A 23969-nucleotide genomic window follows, 5' to 3' on the forward strand; every position below is an offset into this window, starting at 1 on the left:
CTTTTGTTATGATAGTTGTTCCTTGTCCTTGTGTGAAGAAAGGGTCACAAATACGGAAAAATTTTAAATACCATCGCAGTAGGTAGATCCAACGGCGGAGCCAGGATTGTTAATTGGGGGGAATTTTTTTTTTCTACATCAACATGTAATAAATATTCAGAAATTTAATACCATCAAATATAGATTTTGTTCACTCAATTTTTTCATCCAAAAAATGCAAAGTTTATTGAATAAAACACTAAATCTAGAGTAACCGTTAGAATTGATCTAGTGAGGGATTTTGGTAGGTTAGATTATGTGTTCAATTCCACTTGTATCCAAAAAAATGATCAAGATGATGCTTTAAAAAAAAAATAAGAAATATAAATTTTAGTACTATATACTCTTGTTACGTAGCAGGGCTAGGACAAAAGAAAACACATATAATAACCACCCTCACACACCACAGAATTGACCTATGTAGCACCGATACGACACGCGACACATGACACGACATGACATGACACTCCGACACGTCAATCTTAAAAAATTATGAATTTCGACACGTTGGGACACGTTTTAATATTAAATAATATTTTTAATTTATATAGTGTATATTTCATTTACTATTTAATAATTTAACAAAAAAATGAAACTAAATTAATAATACCCATCAACATGTTATAAAGATAGAAGCTTTAATAAAAAAAATAAGAACTGGGATGAGAGAGATATAATATCAGATAGAGAGATCAAATCATATTAGAGAGATCAGAGAGAAGAAGATACAACAAGAGAGTGATAGGAATTTACAACAATGATGCTGAGATGATCTCTTATCTACTTAAGGGGAAAAAATACAAAAGATAAAATTGATATGATCAGGTGGAAGCTTTATTAATATATTTTAACTTTTTAAAAAAATAAATTTTTTTAAAAAAAATTAAATTTTTTTTACGAAAATGCTATTTGACCGTGTCGGACACGGTCAAATTCGCGTGTCGGAATGATCAACGTGTCAGAAAAAGTCAACCGCGTGTCCGACACCGTGTCGGAGCGTGTGGGACCCGACTCTTCCTGTTTTTACAAGTGTTCGTGCTTCCTTGGAATTGACAATGGTAATAGTAATAAGAGAGAGAGAGTAAAACAACCTTAACAAGATATACAATAAGGGAAATCATACTCTTATGATGCATGAAATTGATCTCTCATGTTACCCTCATTTTGAAAAATGTGCCTCTTTTTGTTCTTTTTTCTAAAAATTGGTGGAATCTACGTTATTTGTCTCTTAACATGAGAGAACTTCTCTCATACTACATGAGAGAAGTAATCACATACAATAATCTCATGGTTTATTTTATTACAAGGTAAAATACACAGGCATATTGCCATGGTAGAATTAATGTTGCTAAGTACGAAGCAACAAACAAAGAAGGGATAGTATAAAACTATTACACAAAATACAAAAAGCATAAAATTCAAACGTAAAGTTACGCATAGTTATTAGTATATACGGACTATACATACATAGCCCTTATAATAATATATATTTACTAAAATCAGTGCTTTCAGAAGAAGCTTTCAATATTCTAGTCTCCATACCCATACCATACCCTCTACCAAAACGATCTTCATGCTCATTCCCATACATACTTCCAAAACATTCATCTCCATAACCACAACCAGAACATTTTAAAAAATCATTAAAAAAAAATCATCAAATTCTAAGGGGTTGGTCGCCAACCCCTAGCCCCCTCCCTCCGCCTTTGCAACTTTGCAACCAACGGAAGCGTGCTACGTCAGCATATGTTGTAGTGTAAAATACATTGTTATACCTAATTTTCAATAGCACCATCTTACTCAAAATGCACTCCACAAATACGGAAATTAAAGATTGTTCAGAGACATTGAATTATGTGACTAACAACACGTACGGTTTAGTTTAAATATTAGCCATAGAAATTTATACTAATTTTTGTACTCAGTGTCATATGTTATTGAATCACTGATTCGACTAAACCTATTCATATTTCATTGTAATTGTTTAAAATATTATGAGAAATTTTCAAAAATATTTCCATGATTTTATTTTGAATCACTTATATCTTGAGACATTGATCGCTTTGCTTTTACATAAAATATACCCAAATGCTATGGATTTCAAATATTTTTTCAAACTAACACGATATCATAGTAGTTAAGTGATGTAGTGACTATAAAAGGGACACATACCGCATTTTCAATTATGTGTAAAACCTCGAAGGCCTGAATAGACGAAAGTCATTACATAAAATAACAATTTTGGTGTATAGGGATGAGTTTTATTTATTTAATCATAATCGCTGAGTGATTAAACTACTTTGGCTATTTATAAAATTATTTTTTATTCCTTGCACCAAATCACTAGACAAGGAAGCGACTATGACCTATTTTTTGTTTGGTCCGTGTGGATGACACTTGCCATATTGGCGTAGAAATCTCATTTATGAATTATGGTCACAACCTCTCTCTCTCTTCCTCTCTAGAAGAATAGACTGGCATTGTTGGTGTAGTGGGTTGTTTATTGTTGTGGCTCACACTCATACACGAACTGACAGTGTAATTAGTGTGTGAGAGAGAAAGCGAGAATGTGCGCGTGGGTGAACATGAAAATCTGTCACTCGTCCCTTCTCACACACTGTTCTGTCCCTTCTCACACACTGTTCTGTTTCAGTTTCAATAAATATCGGAAATGCATGTTGTGAGTAAAGACATGACATGATTATGTGAGAAAATTACAATCATACAAAGTTAAATGAATGATTATGATTTTGTAACTACTTATTTTATTATTTTTTCTCTCCTATCCATCTTTGTATGGTTATGATTTTCAACTTTACACTGTCATGTGAATTTGAACATCAGAGGATCCGGATCCATAAATATCAGCTTCATTCTTTTACCATCCAACGGGCACTTTTCTTCCACGTGTCATGTCATCAGCTTTTGCTCATTTCGTCCTTGCACCGGAAATGCTAATATGCTCGATCACTCACAAGTACCCGTGTCTCTCGTTCTATCTAACACCGCTCATTTCCTCGTCCAGCGAGTATGGTCCATCACCCGTGTCTCTCGTTCTACATTACTCAGCAATTATAAAAAATAATTTTGTAGATGGCCTAAGTAGCTACGTTACTCAACGACCATGGCTATATCACTCAGCGACTATTGTCAAATGGATGGCATTTGTCCTGTTCATCGTCGTTACATCATTCAAAGATTATGGTGCTGTGACGATTTGAAAAAATATTTAGAATTCATGATATTCAGGTATATTTTATGAAAAAACAATGTCCCCTTATATCTTTATACTTTTCTTTAAGGGTTCGCTTTTTCTGCAGTTACTGTAGATAAGTTATTTGCAGTAAACCCAATACGACGTCGTTTTGGGGCGGAAATAATGGTGTTTTTGTAATTTTAATTTATTTCAGGTTTATAATAGTCTTTATATTTATAATTTTTTAAGATTTCAATATCAAAACGACGTCGTTTTGGGAATAAATGTAGATAACTTATCTGCATTAACTGCAGAAACATTTTTCCCTTTCTTTAATCACTTATCCTTTATGTTTTTTTTCGTCCACACGTTTCTCTAATACTGTTAAAAATTTACTAAATATGCATACTTTACCTTTCCTAGAAAAAGAAAATAGAATGATAAAAAAGAAAAACAAATATAAGAACAAGTGTTATAAAACCTTAAAATATTTAATAAAAGACTAAAAGAAAAAAAATAGAAGAAAAAGAATATTAAATATATCTAAATAAAAAAAAGAAAATAGATTAATGATAAAATAAATAGAAGAAAAAAATAAGACCAAATATATTAAAAAATCACAACAATGACAAAAAAGACTAAAATTAAAATAGTCTAAATGAAAAAAAAATACCGAAGACAAAAAAACTAAAAGAATAATTAAGATAAAATAAAAAATAAAAAATCACTTTTGTAAGTTTTCAATATATTTGATTTGATTTTTTATTTTTTATCCTTGATCTATTTTATTCTTCTTATTTGATAAGTTTAATCTTTTTTCTTTCTTTTTTTCACTTTTTTGGTTTTTTACCAGTGATGAAAGAAAAAGAAGAAAAATAAGATAAAATCTAAATAAAAGAAAAAAAAATATGTTTTGTAAACTTTCAACATATTTGATCTTATTTTTTTCTATGTTTTTGCTCAGCATATTTTATTCTTTTTTATATAGGCATATTTGATCTTATTTTTTCTTTTAATTTTTTTTGTATTCGGTCTATTTTTTTTTATTCAGATTATTTTTTTTCCTTATAGTGTTTTTGTCACTATTGTGATTTTTTAACATATTTGGTCTTATTTTTTCTTCTATTTTTTTGTCCTTAATCTATTTTTTTTTATTTAGATACATTTGATATTTTTTTCTATTTTTTTCTTTTAGTCATTAATGTAAGTTTTCTAAGTTTTCATAACATTTGATTTTATTATTTTTCTTTTTTATCACCCTGTTTTCTTATTCTAAGAAGGGTAAAGTAAGTATATTAGTGTTTATAAAAAATAAATAAAAAAGTAAGTATATTAGTTAAGTTTCTAACAGTGTTAAGAAATGATGTGGATGGAAAAAATCTTAGGGAGCTAAGTGATTAAAAAAAAAGTATAAGAATATAAGTGACTCAAAGCAATACTATAGGATGGTTTTTAAATTTTTTCCAAATATTAATTATTTAAAATGCGGCAGTTGTCAGTCGAACTGCATAATAGAAAATTGCTCCTGCATGTGAAAGTTTGTTGGCTTTTGGAGTTGTTTAGATTTGTCTAATGTTGATATATTGAATGTTTTTCTTCTTCTTCTAATTAACTGATAAAAGTTTTTTTCTTGAGACTTTGTTAAAATTTTTTGAAACATTTCAATCAGTTTATCGTTTTGCGACTAGTCGGATTCAGGATGAGTTTAAGACTAAGATTTTAAACTCCCCAAAAATAATATTGAAGAGTATTGAACACATGCTAACTGAGTTACCATGCGCCAATTGAGCTTCCATTGTTTGTTTGGTGACTTTGTTAATTTTTTTTGAATAACGTTGAGGAGAACACGTACATGTGATCATATTTCAAAAGTAATGATGTTGTGTTTCTTTTATGGGTTTTATAAGAGTTATGTTGTAGGAAAAATGATTGTGTAATGTTATAGAAATTCGTTTTGCGTGCCTTAATTTTTTATTTATTTTTTTGTTTTAAAAAGTGTGAGCTCACAAAATGTTGTGAGAGTAGGAAAGTTTGTTGTGTTATGTTAAAGGATAAAAGTAAAACCCTTCTTTTATTGATTGAACCTTTTGTTGTGTTGATTCTTGAGTATGATGGTACCGTTATTTTTTTTGTTTATTTTTCTTTGTGCGAACATAGTAAAAAAGTTTTAAGTTTTTAGTAGTATTATTAGGAAAAGATTGCTAGTCAAGCTAGTACTTTTTTTATACTGACCCCCTAATTTCTTCTTTGAGATAAGTCGGCCTTTGGATATTTTCACAAACTTCAACTCTTTGAGCTGATTATGAAATTAATACTAAGTTGGGGTTTAGTCACAGTTTAAACTCATCAAACTCATTGCTCCTCAACAAAGATATATTTGGTGGGAATTAAACTCATATTCTCTCCCTATCTACTGAGCTGAGGGTGTAAAATTTTGAGTATTTAGAATTGTTTGGCATGGTTTTTTTAAAACTAAAAATTGTTTTAAAACTAAAGTTGAAAATAAGAGTTTATAAAATAAAGGTAAATTTTTTTATTGATGATTAAATAAAATATTTAGCTTAAAAATTCGGGAAAAACAACTCTCCAATTACTAGAGAGAACATTTTTCTCATACAGACCTATCAAAAGTTGTGCCATCCTTCTTCTTCTTTTTTGATGTTATTCCAATAGATTCATCTCTTCGTGAGTACATCTGTCGAGTTTTTTTTTGTCTCATCTGGAGATAAAAAGTCTCTCCTATTACATGAGAGACATATTGTCATAAAAATTAAGAATAAACTAGTGTATTACCCGTGCGATGCACGGGAGGAAAAGATAAAAATATTTGTCGTCCGACGTAGTTGGTTAATCGAACTGCAAACCTTATACTTATAAAAACCTGTATTGCTATCTTAATTTTTTTGCAAGGATTTATGTCGTTAATATTTAGAATTTTATAAATTTGTATTTACAAAAATTGAAATCTGAATTAAGAATTTAATTATAAAAGAAGAATAGTGAAATTCTAATTTAATTATTAAAACGTGTTGGCAGGCGGGGCGGGAAGGCCCTCTGGGCAAGCCCAGATTGCAACATTTAACTATCAGTATTTTATGTAAATAATTATTCTTTTGCAAGGATTTGTGTCATTAGTATTTTAAATTTTACAAATTTGTATTTACAAAAATTAAAATCAGATTTAGGAATTTAATTATAAAAGAAGAAGGATGAAATTTTAATTTAATTATAAAAATGAAGGGCCGGCCCAGTTTGCCACCTCTAACTATGAGCATACAACATATTTTTATATTTATCCACACAAAAAGGTTGTTATAGTCACATTTAAGTTTTTATATTTTATCTCAAAAAATAATAATAAATAATTATTTTTGCTAGGATTTGTGTCCTTTGTATTTGAAATTTTACAAATTTGTATATACAAAAATTGAAAGCAGATTTAGGAATTTAATTATGAAAGAAGAAGAATAAATTTTAATTTAATTATAAAAACATATTGGCAGGCCGGCCATCCGGGTCGAACCCAGTTTGCCACCTCTAACTGTCAGCATTTTATATCAGCATGTAATAGGTTTTTATATTTTTCCACACAAAAAAGATTTTTATAGTTACTTCTAGATTACTATCTATCTATATTTTCTATAGTTGTCTCTAAATCCACTCTCTGATATGTGTGTATTTGTGAAATATATATTAGATGAAGAGTTGATAAATATTTGAGTTGAAGATGAATATGGTAATATCAAAATACCATTCATTAGCTTAATTGAATAAGTATAAATAATTATTTCCAAAATTAACATATATATAAGCATATACTTAATGCATGATATTTAATCTCAATAATACTTCAACTCCACCGATAATAATTTGGTGAAGAATATGAAGAGCCAAGTACTTCTTGGGTTGGAAACAACTATAGCATTAAAATAATGATATACATCAAAACATTGAATGATCGTTCCTTTTAATTGAGTAATTAATAAGAATAAATAATTAACTTTTTGCAAGAATTTGTGTCCTTAGTATTTGAAATTTTATAAATTTATATTTACAAAAATTGAAATTAGATTTAGGTTTTTAATTATAAAAGAAGAAATGTGAAATTTTAATTTAATTGTAACAACGTGTTGGAGGGCAGGGCAGGTCATCCCTCCAAACCGAGCCTAATTTTCCACCTCTAACTGCTAGCATTTTATACAAATAATTATTTTTTTTGCAAGGATTAGTGTTGTTAGTCTTTTATCACAAATTTGTATTTACAAAAATTGAAATCAGATTTAGTAATTTAATTATAAAAGAAGAAGGATAAAATTTCGATTGAATCATAAAAATATATTGGTGGGCCGGCCGGGACGGGCCGAGCCCAGTTTTTCACCTCTAACTGTCAGCATCTTTTATAAATAATTTTTTTGCAAGGATTAGTGTTGTCAGCATTTGGAAGAATATTGAAGACACAATATTGATTAGATCATATATGTAAATACATCAATCTGAATAATAACTTTTAGTAAGCCGCAAAAACATGTTAGAAAAAAAATGCATAATGTCAAACAAAAAGATATGACTTTAAAGAATAATAACTTAGGGACGTAAAAATGATTTTTCACACCTTTTAGTAGGAATATCTGGGTAGCCTCTTCCTTGTAAAAAGATAGAATTCAAAATCATCCTGTCGACTTTGCTCTACAACAGACCTGTCAAAAAAAATGGAAAATATTACACGTTTATCTAATAGAAGAACAACTTGAGAAAGAGAAGAGAAAAATATGTGCACAGAAGCTGATTATCAAATAAAAAGGCCCAGCAACACATTCTATTTATACACGAAATAATTTTGTTACTTTACAATATTTTTTTAATGTTTTTGTTTTTTTATGTAGCATTAATAGGGCTAACAATTACCCATGCAAAAAGTAGTGGGTCATACAACAAAAGAAAAGTAGTAGGATGTTAAATGAGCTGTCTGCCACAATTTTTTTTTCAAAAGCTTTCCCACCATTACAAAGTTAAAAATTCAAATTCAAAATTTAAATTTAAACATAAATTCCAAATTTAAAAGAGTTGAGTTATTATTAATTTGAAAATTTCAATGTAGAAAACAGTGGGATATTAAATGAGTTGTCTGCCACAAAAAATTATTCACATAATTTTCCATTTAATTTATTTCCAATTTCGAATTTATTTTACAATATAAATAATTTTGTTATTTTACAATATTTTTTTAATGTTTTTGGTTTTTTTATGTCGCATTAATATGGCTAACAATTACCTATGTAAAAAATAGTGGGATATAAAATAAAAGAAAAGTAGAGATATTTTTTACTAATAATATACCACAAAAGAAAAGTAGCGGACATTAAACGAGCTGTCTGTCACAAAAAAATTTCCAAAAGTTTTTTCACCATTACAAAGTTAAAAATTCCAATTCAAAATTCGAATTTAAACATAAATTTGAAATTTGAAAGAGTTGAGTTATTATTAATTTGAAAATTTCAATGTAGATAGCAGTGGTGCATTGAATGAGTTGTCTGCCACCACAAGTTGTTCACTTAATTTCCATTTATTTTATTTCGATTTGTAGATTACATTTTATATTTTTTAATTTCAACTATTTACTAAAGAAGGAAAGTTTGCAAATGACATATTTTCCAATAAATATTGTAAATATACTTAAAAATTACCATGTAGAAAGTAATGAGTTATTAATACAACTGTCTACCACGAAAAATTGTTGAACTATTTTCTCACGTATATCAATTTAAAATTTGAATTTCCAAATAGTAGTAGGATATAAATAAAAATATTTGCTACTAATTAATGCTGAACTCTTTTCCCACATATAACAAGTTTGAATGTTGAAATTTAAAAAATAATGAGATTTTAAACATAAAAAAATGATATTAAACATCAAAAAATGATATTAATCATAAAAAAATGATTAAATATTTTTAAAAATGTTTATGTTAAATATTTTTGAAAAAATTAATTGTACGAAAACATTTTAATCAAAGAATGCAACCTTTTAATTATATTGGACGATTTTCTAAACCATTATTCCTCAAATTACGCAACGTTCATTAAACCTGAGATGTAATTAATTCCAACGTTGAGTAAACAGTAGCTTCGATGCAGCGTTTTGATGACAGATGGTCCCCAATACACCATCATTCCAAATTCAAATTTAAATTCCCAAAATTACAATGTAGAAAGAAACGGAAAGAGCATACCAAAAAAGAAAAGAAATGGAAAGAAATATCGTGTTAAGATTTGTTGACATATAAATTTGCTTTGAAGTAAGATTTTATAATCGATATTTCCAAAACAATATGCTATCAGTTGTTAGGATGTGTTTTTTGAAATATTCAGTGAGTCAAATTATAATTTTTCTTTAGTCAGTCATTGTTTGAGTAAAATTAAACTTTTAAAATACGAACCAAAATATAATCAAAGATTGGATTAATAAATTGATTATTAACATTTATTGTACAACATATAACACCACAACTATCGCTTTTAATATTAATTAACGTCGTTATTGATACTGGAAGATATAATTGATTTTTCAGCTACAGGAGGAATATTGTTTTTTTTTTTTCGTATACTTTTAGTTGCAGCACGACTTAGACGGTCGTATTTATTTCCGCTAGAAAAGGTTAAAAAAACAGTTTTCCATGCCACACATCAACATAGCAGAAATCCATTGCAAAAAACAGCTTTCATGAATATACCAAATTAATGGGAAATGTACATCACATAATAAATAGATTGGATTATCTCAATAGAGCAAAACATCACGACACGATTTGAAGTGAGGTAGTCCATTGCAAAAAACACCGTTTATGAATATAACAAATTAGTCGTCACTTCAACAAAACACATTATGTGATGAGCATAGTTATAATAACAACAACAATCCAACATCTCGTCTCCAAGAAACAAAAATCCTCCTCAAGACATAATAGCCAATTCTACGGGGTAGTCTCATCTGCTTTTGCATCAAATCTAATTAAAAAAAGAAAAAAAAATCAGTGATGAGCATTTCAACTTTGCGCAAGCAAATGAAATGGTATAAACATTATAGTAAGATTGAAAAAAAAATTAATGCCAAGAAAATAGAAACACAAATATAAATCAGAAAATACGTAACTCATTTTCAAGCTTTATTTTGTTTGCAGTTCGAACAATTGTAAAATTAAATTCCCCAGCAATGGGATTATGAGAATTAATCACCGGTGTCAACATAGTTAGGGAAACATCACCAACGTCAGCACTATCACAGGTCTGAATCTCAACATCCTATAGTTTAGTAAAAAATAAAATAAAAAAATGGTACATCAAGTGAATATCAATTTTTTTTGTTCATAACATAAATTTTAATTCAAATAATGGGTTACCGCAGCCTTTTCTGGTTCCGACGATACAATTCCGTTTTCGCGTGCATTATCAAAATTTGCTTCCTCCTGTGATATACAACAACAAACAACAGTCAAGTAAAAATGAATAAGAAAATTGGACATCCAATAGAAATAAATACGCAGCCTACATTTGGATAGATCAGAGACTTATTGAACATTGAGATAATTTCTTCACTGATATAAATTTGGAAACTTGATATTTTGGCTCACTGTATGAATTCAGATCCTTTTGCTTCACATTTATCTTAAACAACATTGACTTCTCATTCAGAACATTTAGTTCTTCTGAAAATTGATCCAAATCCGCACCATATAAAAAAATAAAAAATAAAAAAGTAAAAAAGAAGAAATAAACAGTATACAAAATGTTATCACAATCCCGCGCTAACAGTGCTCAATAAACGACAAAAAAAATGTTAAGCATTTCACAGGAATGATGATACCGGCAAAGAACCTTTGACAGTGGCGTGGATCCTACCACCCTACAAAAGAACGCAACCAACTCACAAAAGATGGAAGATTTAAAAAACGCAAAAATGGAAGATTTAAAAAACGCAGACAACTACCTGTTCATCCAATAAAACCATTTCAACATTGTCGTCAAAATCTCTACGTTGAAAGTTAGGAACTTTCCAAGCCCGAATCACCGTCACCTTAATCCTCCAGTCCTCCTTGACAAGATTGACATCCACGATCAGAGAGAGAACGAAGAAGCTGATTTTATTGGCAAAAAAAGTTAACAGCTGATATGCATCAGAGGCAAAAAAAGAAAAAATGAACTGGAGCAACAAAATCGCCCCTAAGCAATCGCATAGAACAATGAGAAGGAGATGTATTTTTTTAAATGTTTAGCAATTCCAATGGAAAAAGTAGCTCAACATCAAATGAGTTGTCAGATTTCAAAATTCAAATTTAAATTTTCAACTCCGAAATTCAAATTTAAAATTTAAATGAGTTGTCTGCCACTACAATTTATAACAAATCTGTACCATTGATTTGAGTTATGAAATCTTGTCCATCGATTTTCATTCAAAATTAGATTTCTTTTATATTTTTTTTATTCACTGATTTACCAAAGAAGGAAAGTTTTTAAATTTTTGTAGTGTGAACGCAAAGCTGAAATTGAAGGAGGAAATGACACGTCAGCAGACTTACCAAAGAATGAATTTGTCTTAGAATATAAGTTGAATATAAGATTGTTTGTTAAGTATTCTGACATGTCCACATAGACCCAGTAAAATGTGTTGGCCATCTAAGATGCATTAAAGATCTAGTCCATTAACACCTCATTGCTGAGCTCATAGGCTCCGCATGAGGGAATTCCTTCTCCTCTGCATAGCTCATCATCATACTTGCAGTCCTCACTGCAACAGTGAGGCCTTGTCTAATTGTTTTATGGCTTGTTTCTCTATCTCTAATCAGTAGGGAATATTCTTTTGCCTATAAAAATATCTTTTCTCCCAATAAAAAAACATATGATATCACACACTTTTATGAATTAATTGTCGTGTGGTTCAGCTTTTTCTAAAAGTAACTTTTACTACTTCCTTATTTTAAAAGTATTTTTTACAAAAGTTAAAGTTATTTATATTTTTATAAAAATATTTAGTTTTTGAAAAAAATATTTGGCTTTTGACTTCTGCTTTTCTGAGAAGTTAAAAATTTTAGCTTCTAAGAAAAGTAGATTTTTGGCTTTTTTTGTGACTTCTCCTTTTTTTAAAAGCAGACATTCAAACGAACTAAAAACGAAAAGTATTTTTTTCTTGAAAAAAAGCAACTTTTAAAGAAAAAAAAGCTTATCCAAACTGTCCCTTATTACTCTATCGAACTTTAGAGTTACCGCTCCTCCTTCGCAACTTCCTCTGCGACTACACTTATATATGGTGAATTCCTCATAATTTTGGTATATATAATTGGCTTGTTGAGATACTGCATCCCTTAAGGCATACAAACTTAGAACTACCATTTCACTATATATAGTTCATTAAGGTAAGTTACAGTTTTATTTTTAAAAAAATTAATTTATATTTCAAAAAAGCTCCCCGTGAGAGCTTTTAATTTTTTTTTATTATAAAAATATGTTTGATTAAGCTTCTTCTTTTAACCAAAAAAAAATTAAAAGTTGTATATATAAATGGTACAAGTTTCACACTTTTACAAGTTGTCATGTAATTATAAATGGTAGCTATAGATAATCTTATATAAAGTGATTGTAGAAATATATATATATATATATATATATATATATATATATATATATATATATATATATGGGGCTTATCATTTTTCAAGCTGCCGGAGATAATTTTATCTCCGGCTACTAAATCATAACCGTACAAAGATGGATCAAAGGTAATAAAGGAAGAGAGAGAAAAGGGGAATCATAACCATTCAAAAGTGAATCAATAAATATAAGGAAATAAATAATCAAAACGACGTAGTTTTGGGGTGGCCGGAGATAAACTTATCTCAAGCAGCTTGAGAAATGTTTTTTCCCGTATATATATGTGTGTGTTAAACTGTATGTCACACCATTATATGTAATTAGTGGAATTATTTTTATGGATGTTAAATGACAGTAGAAAATCCATAAGAAACTGCACTGATTTGAAGTAATACTAGAAAGAGTAAATATTTTTTGGTTACTAACAAAAAAAATACGGTCTCCACTTTAGTCTCTTACAAAAATAAATTAGTCAATTAGTCCCCAACAAATTCAAAGTGGACCTATTTAGTTGAAATCGTGGTCCCTCACAAATTCAAAAAAGATCCATATTAGTCCTTCAAAAGGACTAAAATGGGTCCACTTTGAGTTTGTTAGAGACTAACTAACTAATTTATTTTTGTAAGGGACTAAAGTGAAAACCGTGTTTTTTGTTAGGGACCCAAAAAGATATTTACTCTAGTAGAAAATTCATTAAAATAAGAAAAAGAAAATAAAAACATTTAAAATGCGTTCTTATCTTTCTATCCTAAAAATAAATTATGAAGCACAAGTTTTCAAAACAATCAAATGAAAAATAGATAACCTAACAAATTTTATTTATTTTTTTATTTTTTTGATTTCCCAAGATATCCTCCTCTCAACAGCCAAAACTAATCTTTTGGAGGCGGGAGATCACATTAAATACGTAAACCTTTCCTAACAAAACCTTTTCTATTAGCATGTTTAAGGAACCCAACTATTTTATATTTTTAGTTCGTGTAGAAAAAATTCATATCAAAACAAAGGATTTGTTTCATTGGCTTTTTGTCCCATTTAGGTGTTTGACCACTCAATACACCTATTTGTTATTGGAGGATGGAAATATTTTATCGTTGAAGGGCGATTGGTTCCGGCGGGTTTGAACCCACCACGGCTAGTTCAGCTCTTCTTGTTTCTTATCATTTTTTTCACTTTTACAAGTTTATTTCATTTTGTTGTTTTTTATTGATGTGGTAGCTTCTCTTTTTGTATATGCTTGTACAATTTACAGATTTTGCCTGTGCTGAAAGATAAGGAACAAGAGAAGATGGACAAGAAGAAGAATGGTTGCTCTAAGAAAAAAAGGCCCTATCCACACCTTACATTTTAAGGTGCAAAGACCAAATGGAATGAGGTACAACAAGAAATCCTTTGGGATATATAATATAATTTTTATTTTCTCTTTTTAATTTAAACTCAATGGGACTTGCGTTTTTTTAGTTTTTGTGTATTGATGGGTTCATGCAGATTAAGAAAGCAATCCCAGAGGCAGAAAGAAAAAAAGAAAAAAAAAAAACGAATTCCGCTGGTTAAAAAAAAAAAAGTACCACATGAAGAAAAAAGGCATTGGTTCATTATAACTGTTAAATGAACCTTCAATGAAAAGCTAAAATTTTATTGAGAAAGCAACACTGAAAAATATGATACATTAGTTGGAGCAAGCTAGAAATAAACTGTTAAGTACAATCAGAAATGCAAAGGAAAGCTGTCAAATTATGACCCACCACGTGTCATTTTACAATGTTCCACTAATGTAACATGCATCATGGCAATGGAGCACCACAGTGAACCCCAACAATCAGTCAACAATAAATAATTTTTGGTTCATTGCATTTCGGTAGTAAATTGAACAAGCTATTCACAAATTCTGTAATGTGTTTTTGAGAACTTCCATCCTTACCAAACACTCCTGCAACCAAAGTCTTCCACTGCATGGCATTGCTTTTCACCTCTTTGCCTCTCTCACTCTCCATTATTTCCCTTATGCAATGCTTCAATTCTTCTCCTCTCACAATCTTTTTCTCATCAACCGCAGCTCTCATTCCAGTTTTCCAGACATCCACAATTTGCTTTGCATTAGTGCTCTGGTCTGACAATTGTGGCATTGTAACCATCGGAACTCCTAAGGTCAAAGCTTCCAATGTAGAGTTCCAACCACAATGTGTTACAAAACATCCTATAGCCTCATGGTCTAGAACTTTTAGTTGTGAGCACCATGTCACTACCAAACCTTTTTCTGACTTCTTTTCAAAATCTTTGGGGAGCTTAGTCTGTTCAGAGTCTCTCACCACCCACAAGAAATAATTTCCACTATCTCTCAAACCACAAGCTAATTCCTCCAATTGCTCCTCATCGAGCTCTGCCAGACTCCCGAAAGAAACATAAACAACAGACCCTTTTGGCTTGTCATCTAACCATTTCATACATTTTTCACTCTTGAATTGTGCAACACCATAATCTTCATCATCTTTAAGTCGCTTGTCCAAAAACATAGATGGTATGGATGGTCCTATGGTCCTAAATTTGGACCATATCTTCATCGTCCAATCAGCTACCTACAAGCAATTTGCAGTAACCAACCATTACATGTCAAAAAATACTTATTGGGGAAATAAAAAATAACATAAGATCAAATGAAGGAGTTATGTGGGGGGGTGTGTGAGCCTAAAGGTGGTACAGAACTTGGGCTGCTAACCTCTTTTTCCATCTCGTAGAATGAATTGCAAAGGATCCAATCAGCTTTGTCGATATTGGAGAACTGAGCCACTACCAAATCAAGAAAAAATGGATTATCTACATCTGTAAAGAAGAAGAAAGAAGGCAAGTCCCCAAGTTGAAGTTTGGGCAATGCAGGAAGGGTAATCTCATTTTCTATGAGGGGAACTTGAAGTTTTCCTAGATGAACATGGTAGTATATACTATTGACAGAGATATTTTGAGTGAGGAAAGAAGCTCCAACTATCCCAAATCTCTTGGCAACATCTAGAGCCCAAGAAAACATTGAATCATAAATAAGGCAATCAACATGATCACTTGATCTATCTAGTTTTTCTAGAAGTTCAGCAAGAGTCTCTGGCCCTACTTGCCAAAAACGTTCCAAATAGGCCTTGTAGCCCCCTGCTTCTGCAACCCCACCATTGTCAAAACCATCAGAAATGGTTTCAAATGCAATAGCAGGTACTTTCTGCATGTTCATGCTGTAGGAACGGGTGGTGACCAGTGTTACTTTGACCCCTTCATGTTGCAAAAGCTTGGAGAACTGAAGCATGGGATTAATGTGACCTTGAGCTGGAAATGGTAAGACTAGACAATGCACTCTTCTAGCTATGCTCTTCTTCTCCATTTCTTATGAGCCTATCTCTTCCTTGCTGTGTGAGGTGGGGGAAGAGGGATCAACTTATATACACTTCAGAAATAACCATCTGTGCACGAGAAATTATGTGACAGCTTGTAAAAGTGTAAATCAAAAGTCAAGAGCATGTGATCATTAACCAAAGAATTTCAGTTGAATTTCAGTTGTAACTTGTGAGTAGGAACTACTTCACTACTTGAGTGTCACTGACTTCGCTGTTTTGTTTGCCAATGATAAGATTCAAAATAGGGAAAAGTTCACCAATAGTTTTATGGTTTGCTTCAGAATCACTTATGTCTCTGTGTTTTTTTATCACATATGTCTCTGTGCTTTGTAAAAAATAAAAAATCATAGGGACATATGTGATAAAAATCATTTCCTTTTGCAAACCATAAAGATATATGTGATAAAAAAAAACTACATGATATAGATATTCTGAAACAAACCACATGCGTATTGATAAACATTTCCCTTCAAAATACTATTTTGACTATACAATTCTTACAATTTATATATTAATAAAAACAATTTATTTTAATCTTTTATCTGAACGCCTCTTAATCCTTCCTTTCTACTTGAGCTATTAATTCAAGATTCAGATTTTTTTGCATTCAATATTGAATAATGTGATGTTATCTTAATGAGCACGTACGCTAAATTTTAAATAAATCAAACATTCATACATATATAACATTCCTGTGATCAAGATTTAATTATATTTTAAAACAACATAACATTAAAATAAAATTGTGCAATAAAATATTAACTAGATTTTAAATTTTATAAAATTTGAATGAGAAAAACGTATTGGAGCTCTATATTGTACCAACACACGACATTGGATACGACACGACATGCGTCATACACCATTATGTTAATTTAAAAATTTTAACACGTTATGATAATAAATAATATTTTTAATATATATAATATAGTTTACATTTAATACATATAGCAGCTCATAATAAGTCATATAACTAATCAAACTTTTGAAATTTCATAAGATAAATATAAATCAAAAATAATTTCCCATGCCTTGTTAATTTTTCATATCAAATTCCATAACAAAATATATTTGATTTATAAATTAATTTTTTATATTTAGTTAAAAAGATAAAATAAAATAAAATTTAGATCTTAAAAAAATATATATCAAAAAATATTGACAGCGTGTAGGAGCGTTCATGACCACATGTCAGGATGTGTCGGTACTCGACATGTGTAACACACATTTTTTCACCCAAAAAAAAAATGTTTCGGTGTTGTTGGAGCTAACCCTATGAGCTGTAAATGGGTGTATAAGACTAAGACCAAGTCAAGTGGCAAAATTGAAAAATTTCCTGGTTTGATTCGTCTCAAAAGGCTTTATCCAAAATCGACGGTGTCCATTTTAGATGTATCCCAAAAAAAGAAAGACTAAGAATTGTTTTGACTCTCACATGCTCTTAACTTGTTTCACACTTTTACAAGTTGTCATGTAATTAATTTGTAGGGCACATTGTTATTTGGGAAGTATAAGTTGACCCCTCTTCCCCCCACCCCACAAAGCAAAGAAACGGAGAAGAAAAGTATATAGCCAGCATATATATATATATATATATATATATATATATATATATATATATATATATATATATAGTGCATTGCGTGGTCTTATTGCACAATCCAGCTCAAGGTCACATTAATGTCATGCTTCATTTATCCAAAACAACCTAGCTAGTCTCTCGCACTCAATAATAAAAGAAGGTATGTTTTGCATCCCTAGATCATCCACTAGATCCTACTCAACAAACATTAATAAAAGTCCTTGCGTTAGAAGACATGAAAATTTAATTCAAGTTCTTTGTTGAATGAACACATTATAGAAAAGTATGAAAGGATTGAATGATAAGTGTTGTATTGCTTTGTGGCAGATAGCTATAATGACCCTAACTGGTAAATCTTAGTTAAAGATTTAATTTAAGGATTTAAATGCCATAATTAGATTCAGTGAACGATTTCGAGTATTTTGACTGTAATCATGACTATGTTATGAACAGTGCGTTCTACCGGAGAATTTACAGTTTTGTGAATTAACCGGTAGAGCTTAAAAAGAGCAAAATAATTTTAGAGACATAATTTGATAATTCTGACGACAAATATGAGTTCAGAACGAAAAATTGTATAGTCTGGCACTTTCCATGAAAATCTCGTGAATAGTGTTTCTACCGGGTATTTTGTACTGCTGTTTAAGCAACCGGTAGAGTCCAGAAATAAATAATTGATGAAATAAGAATAAGAAAGTCCAATATATGCCAAGCAAGTCAAAATAGGCCCAAGAAAATGATAAGTTTATAAGTTAAGTTCAGAAGTGAGCGAAGTACAGTTAGTGATTCACAGTGCATTTCGTTAAAACGGTGCAAAAACCATACTGTGAATTATGAATATTGTTTAGTAACAAATTAAAATTTAATGTAAAGGATTTTAGAAAAATAAAAATATCTCCGTAGATATAAGTTAGTTCCGGGTCCGTTAAGTTAAAATACGCGATAGAAAAACATCCGATTGAGAAAGCCACATGTGCTTATAACTTAAGTTTCCTTCCAAAAGTTACTATTCACATCAGCTCACCTTCCCTCTCTCTCCTCAAGGCCGAGTCTCTCCTCCATGGAAGGCTAGGTTTTCAAGTTTTCTTTCTCCTTTGATTTCTCCCTCCACACTCAACCAAATCCTTAAGTCCATACACGAAATTCATAGGAAATCAACCAAGGAATCCATTCCACCGCTTTGTTTGGGCTGGTTTTGCTTGTAGAGAGAAATATTCCTCACCCCCAATTCGTGACACTATTCATCATTGTGGAAAAGTGGGGTTTTTGAGTGAGAAAAGCTTGGGTTGTGTTCCTTGGAGCTTGGGTTGGAAACTATAGGTAAGAAACCTCTAACCCTATGGTTATATTTTTGGTGATTTGAGTCTTGTTAATGATGAGCATATTTTGTTGGGAAATAATTGATGTTAGAATGTGAAATTTATGATGGATTATTGTTGTTTAGGAAGTTGTAGTGTTGAGTAAGCATCCACATGTGATATAAAAATTTAAAAGCCCTATTGCATCTTCCTCCTAGGTTTCGGCCATCATGGAGTGAGTAGGAGTTATTGTGGAAAAAATTATATTATGTATTGTGAAGGTATAGTGTGTGGGAAATGAGTGAAAATGGATGAGTTAGTAAGAATGCCTAAGTAAAAAGGACTTGGTGTCTAAACTCAAAATAGGAAATTAGTGGAAGCATTCCTAGGTGTTTGCAAGTTGTAATGAAGTAACGAAAATGTATTGTAAAAGAGAAGGATCTTTGAAAATTCCCCTTGTAGGATTCGACCTATAGGGTATTTAGGGATATATTTTGTACATTTTATTTTAAATAAAATGTGTTGTAATAAATTGTATAAAGGTGATGAGTTTTGAAGAAAAATAGCATGATTTATGTTGAAAATTCCTAAGGGAATGGTTGATTAAATTAAAGAACACCAACGGTTATAAAGAGGTCTAGACTTGTGTATTGGCATAGGATTGGCAAAAATGCAAAGAAAGGAAAATAAGCGATAAAATGTATGCTTATGAAATAATTATGGTATTGCATCATTTTATTGATGCATTGTAAATTATTCTCTAGGTGTGCCTAGGGATTGAGAAGGATCGGAAATCTCTTGAAGCGATAAAAGTAACTTGTTCCACAAGTAAGCGAATTGGTAAAGCTTCAAGAGGTAAGCTCTATGTTCAAGGAGTCTTTTCCTGCTTGAGTGCTCCACCATGGTTAGTGAACTATGGTTGGACTGTATGACTGTGATTTAGATGCTTTGTATAGATGCATTCATATAGAGTTATTTGATAACATGATATGTTTTGCTCTGATATGACTTCTGTAATATGATTTCTGTAACAATCTCTGGCCATTGATTGTATAGTACCCAGATGTCCGCTTTGGGGTCCTCCCTCGGGACTGATGGTGTACGCTTCTGATATGTCTGGTTCCGCTTTGGGGTCCTCCCTCGGGAACACGTGCGTTGATTTCCGCTTGGGGTCCTCCCTTGGGAATGACGGCGCACATCTCTGATATGATATGGATATATGCTCTGTTCTGTTATGATATCTGTTATATGTTGTATTTGTATACTCTGCATCTGACTTTCATGCAGGAGTGAGCCAGGGGTATGGAGAATTCTCTATAAACCTGGAGCTTATTGAGATTTGTAATCTCACCCCTCTTTGGGGACATATTTTCAGGTGCCCAGATTCCCGGTGAGTCCTCACTAGGCAGGGACACGACACGTGGCTGAGGCAGTTGACAGATTGGATTTTGAGTGGCTGTAGGCTACTACCTTTTTGGAGTGTTTGATGTATTTTAGTATTTTCGCATTTGATGGATCATGATATTGATCCTTTATTGTGTATATGGTCTGTATATGTTTTGTATATGTCTGTCGCTTTGATGCATGTACATTTGGGTATTCAGGCACGTTATATGATGAGGTAGTATTCAGATATGTTTACGTGTTGGATTGCATGCTGTTAGATATAGTGGCACGGAGCCAAGTTATGCATGCGCCCATGGATGGGCATTGGATTATATTTGTATAAATTGTTTATCAGGAAATGCTTTTGTGAGGGATTGGAAAATCCCCAGTTGTCCGATTTATAGAGGAAACTCTGCCCGATTTTCGTTTACGACGAATGAGAATTTAAAAAGAAAAAAAAAAAGTTAGCTCGTATTTTCAGAAGTTAAGTCTTCCGCTGTTTTCTGTTTTATCATATGTATGTTAATTGAACCGGCTCGAGACGGGGATGTTACAATAGCCAATTATATATACAAATGACAACAAACTGAAACAAACGATAACAAACTATCGTAACAATACTAATACTATCGTAACAATACTATATGGAGAACAAACAAACTATCTTAACCAAACTATACAGATACAAGATATTAACAAACTCTTCCTAAAGACTTGGTCTTCATTAGTTGAAGAATAAGATCAAAGGTGATCTTATCCTAACACTCCCCCTCAAGTTGGAGCATGTAATGAAGAAATGCCCAACTTGCTGCGAAGAAAACCGAATTGCTTCATGCCAAGGGCTTTGGTAAAAATGTCTGCAATCTGCTGATCGGAACGAACATAAGAAGTAGCGATTGTATTTCGTAAAACATGATCTCGCAAAAAATGACAATCGATTTCTATATGCTTGGTGCGTTCGTGGAACACTGGATTAGCAGCTATTTGCATAGCAGATTGGTTATCACAATGTAAAAGCATTGGCTGTGAATGAGGAACATCAAGAGAGTTTAAGAACGATTTGATCCATAATAACTCAGCTGTGGCTGCTGCCATTGCGCGATATTCAGCCTCTGCAGAGGAGCGTGACACTGTAGGCTGTTTCTTTGTTTTCCAAGAGATAGGGGAAGTGCCTAACATAATAAAATAGCCTGTGACTGATCGCCTGGTAAGTGGACAGCTAGCCCAATCGGAATCAGAATAAGCTCGAAGAAGAAGGTCATTTTCTGATTGAAGCAGTAATCCTTGACCGGGGTTAGCTTTTATGTATCGCAAAATACGTAAGACAGCTTCATATTGAGCTTCGGTGGGATTCTGCATGAATTGCGATAAAACATGGACGGAGTAGCTTAACTCGGGTCTGGTAATAGTCAGATAAACTAGACGTCCTATGAGCCTTCTGTACCGTGCTGGATCCGAGAAAGTGGGACTTTCTGTAATAGCAAGTTTATGATTTGTTTCAAGAGGAAAGTCACAAGGTTTGCATGTAAGGAGGCCAGCATCTTCCAATATGTCGAGAGCATATTTTCGTTGGCTTAGAAAGAGACCAGAAGAACTGTGAGCCATTTCTATTCCAAGAAAATATTTTAAAATCCCCAAATCTTTGATATGGAAGCATGAGTGGAGGAAAGTTTTGACAGCATTGCATGTGGTTGCATCATCCCCAGTTAAGATAATATCATCAACATAGATGAGAAGAGCGATGAAGTGACCATTCTTGTGTAAGGTGAATAGAGTATAATCAGCCTTAGATTGAGTAAAACCGTAGGACTCAAGAGATGACCGCAACTTAGCAAACCAATTTCTGGGGGACTGTCGCAATCCATAGAGTGATTTATATAAGCGGCATACTTGATGGGTTTGTGATGCTGGAAGCCTTGAGGAACTCGCATATAAACTTCCTCTTTAAGATCTCCGTGTAAGAAGGCGTTTGTAACATCTAACTGGTATAATTTCCACTTCTTGGCAACTGCTACTGCCAGAAGTGTCCTCACACTAACCATCTTTGCTACAGGAGCATATGTGTCAAAGTAATCTTCGCCAGGTATTTGATTATTACCAGCAATTACCAGCCGTGCTTTGAATCGCTCCACAGTACCATCTGAATTGTATTTGATGCGGTAGACCCACTTACAAGGGATTGCACGTTTACCAGGTGGCAAAGAAGTAAGCTCCCATGTTTTGTTTTGCTCAAGTGCATCAATTTCCTTTCGCATTGCTAAACGCCATCGTTCATCTGTGACAGCTTCTTTGAATGATTTAGGTTCGACTCCAGAAGAAATGGCAGCAAGAAACTGTTGATGTTCGGGAGAAAATTTAGAACAAGAAACAAAGTTAGCAATGGGATAAGGAATACCTGAGGATAGACTGGAGGAGGTAGAAGAGGCTGCTGGATTATGTGCTATGACATTGGTGCATGTATAATCCTTGAGATATTTGGGAGGATGGCGAGAACGATGACCACGACCCAAAGTTTCTGATGCAGTAGTTGATGGTATTTGAGACTGTTCATGTTGGTCGACTAGATTATCTGATGTAACAGTTCCTGGTAGTATGGACTGTTCATAGTGTGCAACCAAAGGTAAAGAGCGTTGGTCAACATCTGCAGGAGTTGTAGGATGTGGTGCAATTTCGCAATCAACTGATTGAGTGGAAGAAGATGTGTCGTGTGCAGCCGGTGTTGGTTCTGCTTCAACATGAGACTGCATCAGTTGGGAAACTTCAATGTTGGTAGGAGTTTCTGTTTGGGTTTCATAGGGAAAGATGGTTTCTTCAAATACCACATCTTTAGAGACAAATATGGTCTGTGTATCAAGGTTATAAAGCCTCCATCCTTTCTTGCCAAAAGGGTATCCCAGAAACAGGCATCGGACTGACCTTGCAGCAAACTTGTCTGACGATTTGGGACGTGGATGAGCATAACAAAGGCATCCGAAGACACGAATGTGATCGTAGTTTGGTGTACGATTAAAAAGGCGTTCAAATGGAGTTTGTCCTTGAAGAAGAGGTGTCGGGGTCCTGTTGATTAGATGAACAACAGTGAGAACACATTCTCCCCAAAATTCAATGGGAAGATGAGCTTGAAAGCGTAGTGCCCGTGCTACATTCAAAATGTGTCTGTGTTTCCGTTCGACTCGTCCATTTTGTTGTGGTGTGTCCACACATGATGTTTGGTGTATAATCCCCATGTCTGAGTAAACCTTACGAAGATTAGTAGCACAGAACTCTGAACCATTGTCGGATCGTATTATTTTGACATTGGCATTGAACTGAGTACGAACCATCAAGAGAAACTGAGATAAGTATTGGAACGTTTCAGTTTTAGTCTTCATTAAATAAACCCAGACATTTCGGCTAAAATCATCCACAATAGTTAAAAAATATCTTGCACCAGTTAAAGAAGCAGTTTG

General features: G+C 32.2%; 1 pseudogene; it reads right to left on the reverse strand.

The window, feature by feature from the left end:
• Positions 1-14860: 14860 nt before the first annotated feature.
• Positions 14861-16241, reverse strand: LOC133311535 (UDP-glycosyltransferase 74G1-like; annotated as a pseudogene).
• Between the last annotated feature and the right edge of the window lie 7728 nt (positions 16242-23969).

This window comes from Gastrolobium bilobum, unplaced genomic scaffold (assembly GCF_033153095.1).
Source record: "Gastrolobium bilobum isolate Gb01-03AN ecotype WA unplaced genomic scaffold, APGP_CSIRO_Gbil_v1 utg1846, whole genome shotgun sequence".
Classification (NCBI taxonomy): Eukaryota; Viridiplantae; Streptophyta; class Magnoliopsida; order Fabales; family Fabaceae; genus Gastrolobium; species Gastrolobium bilobum.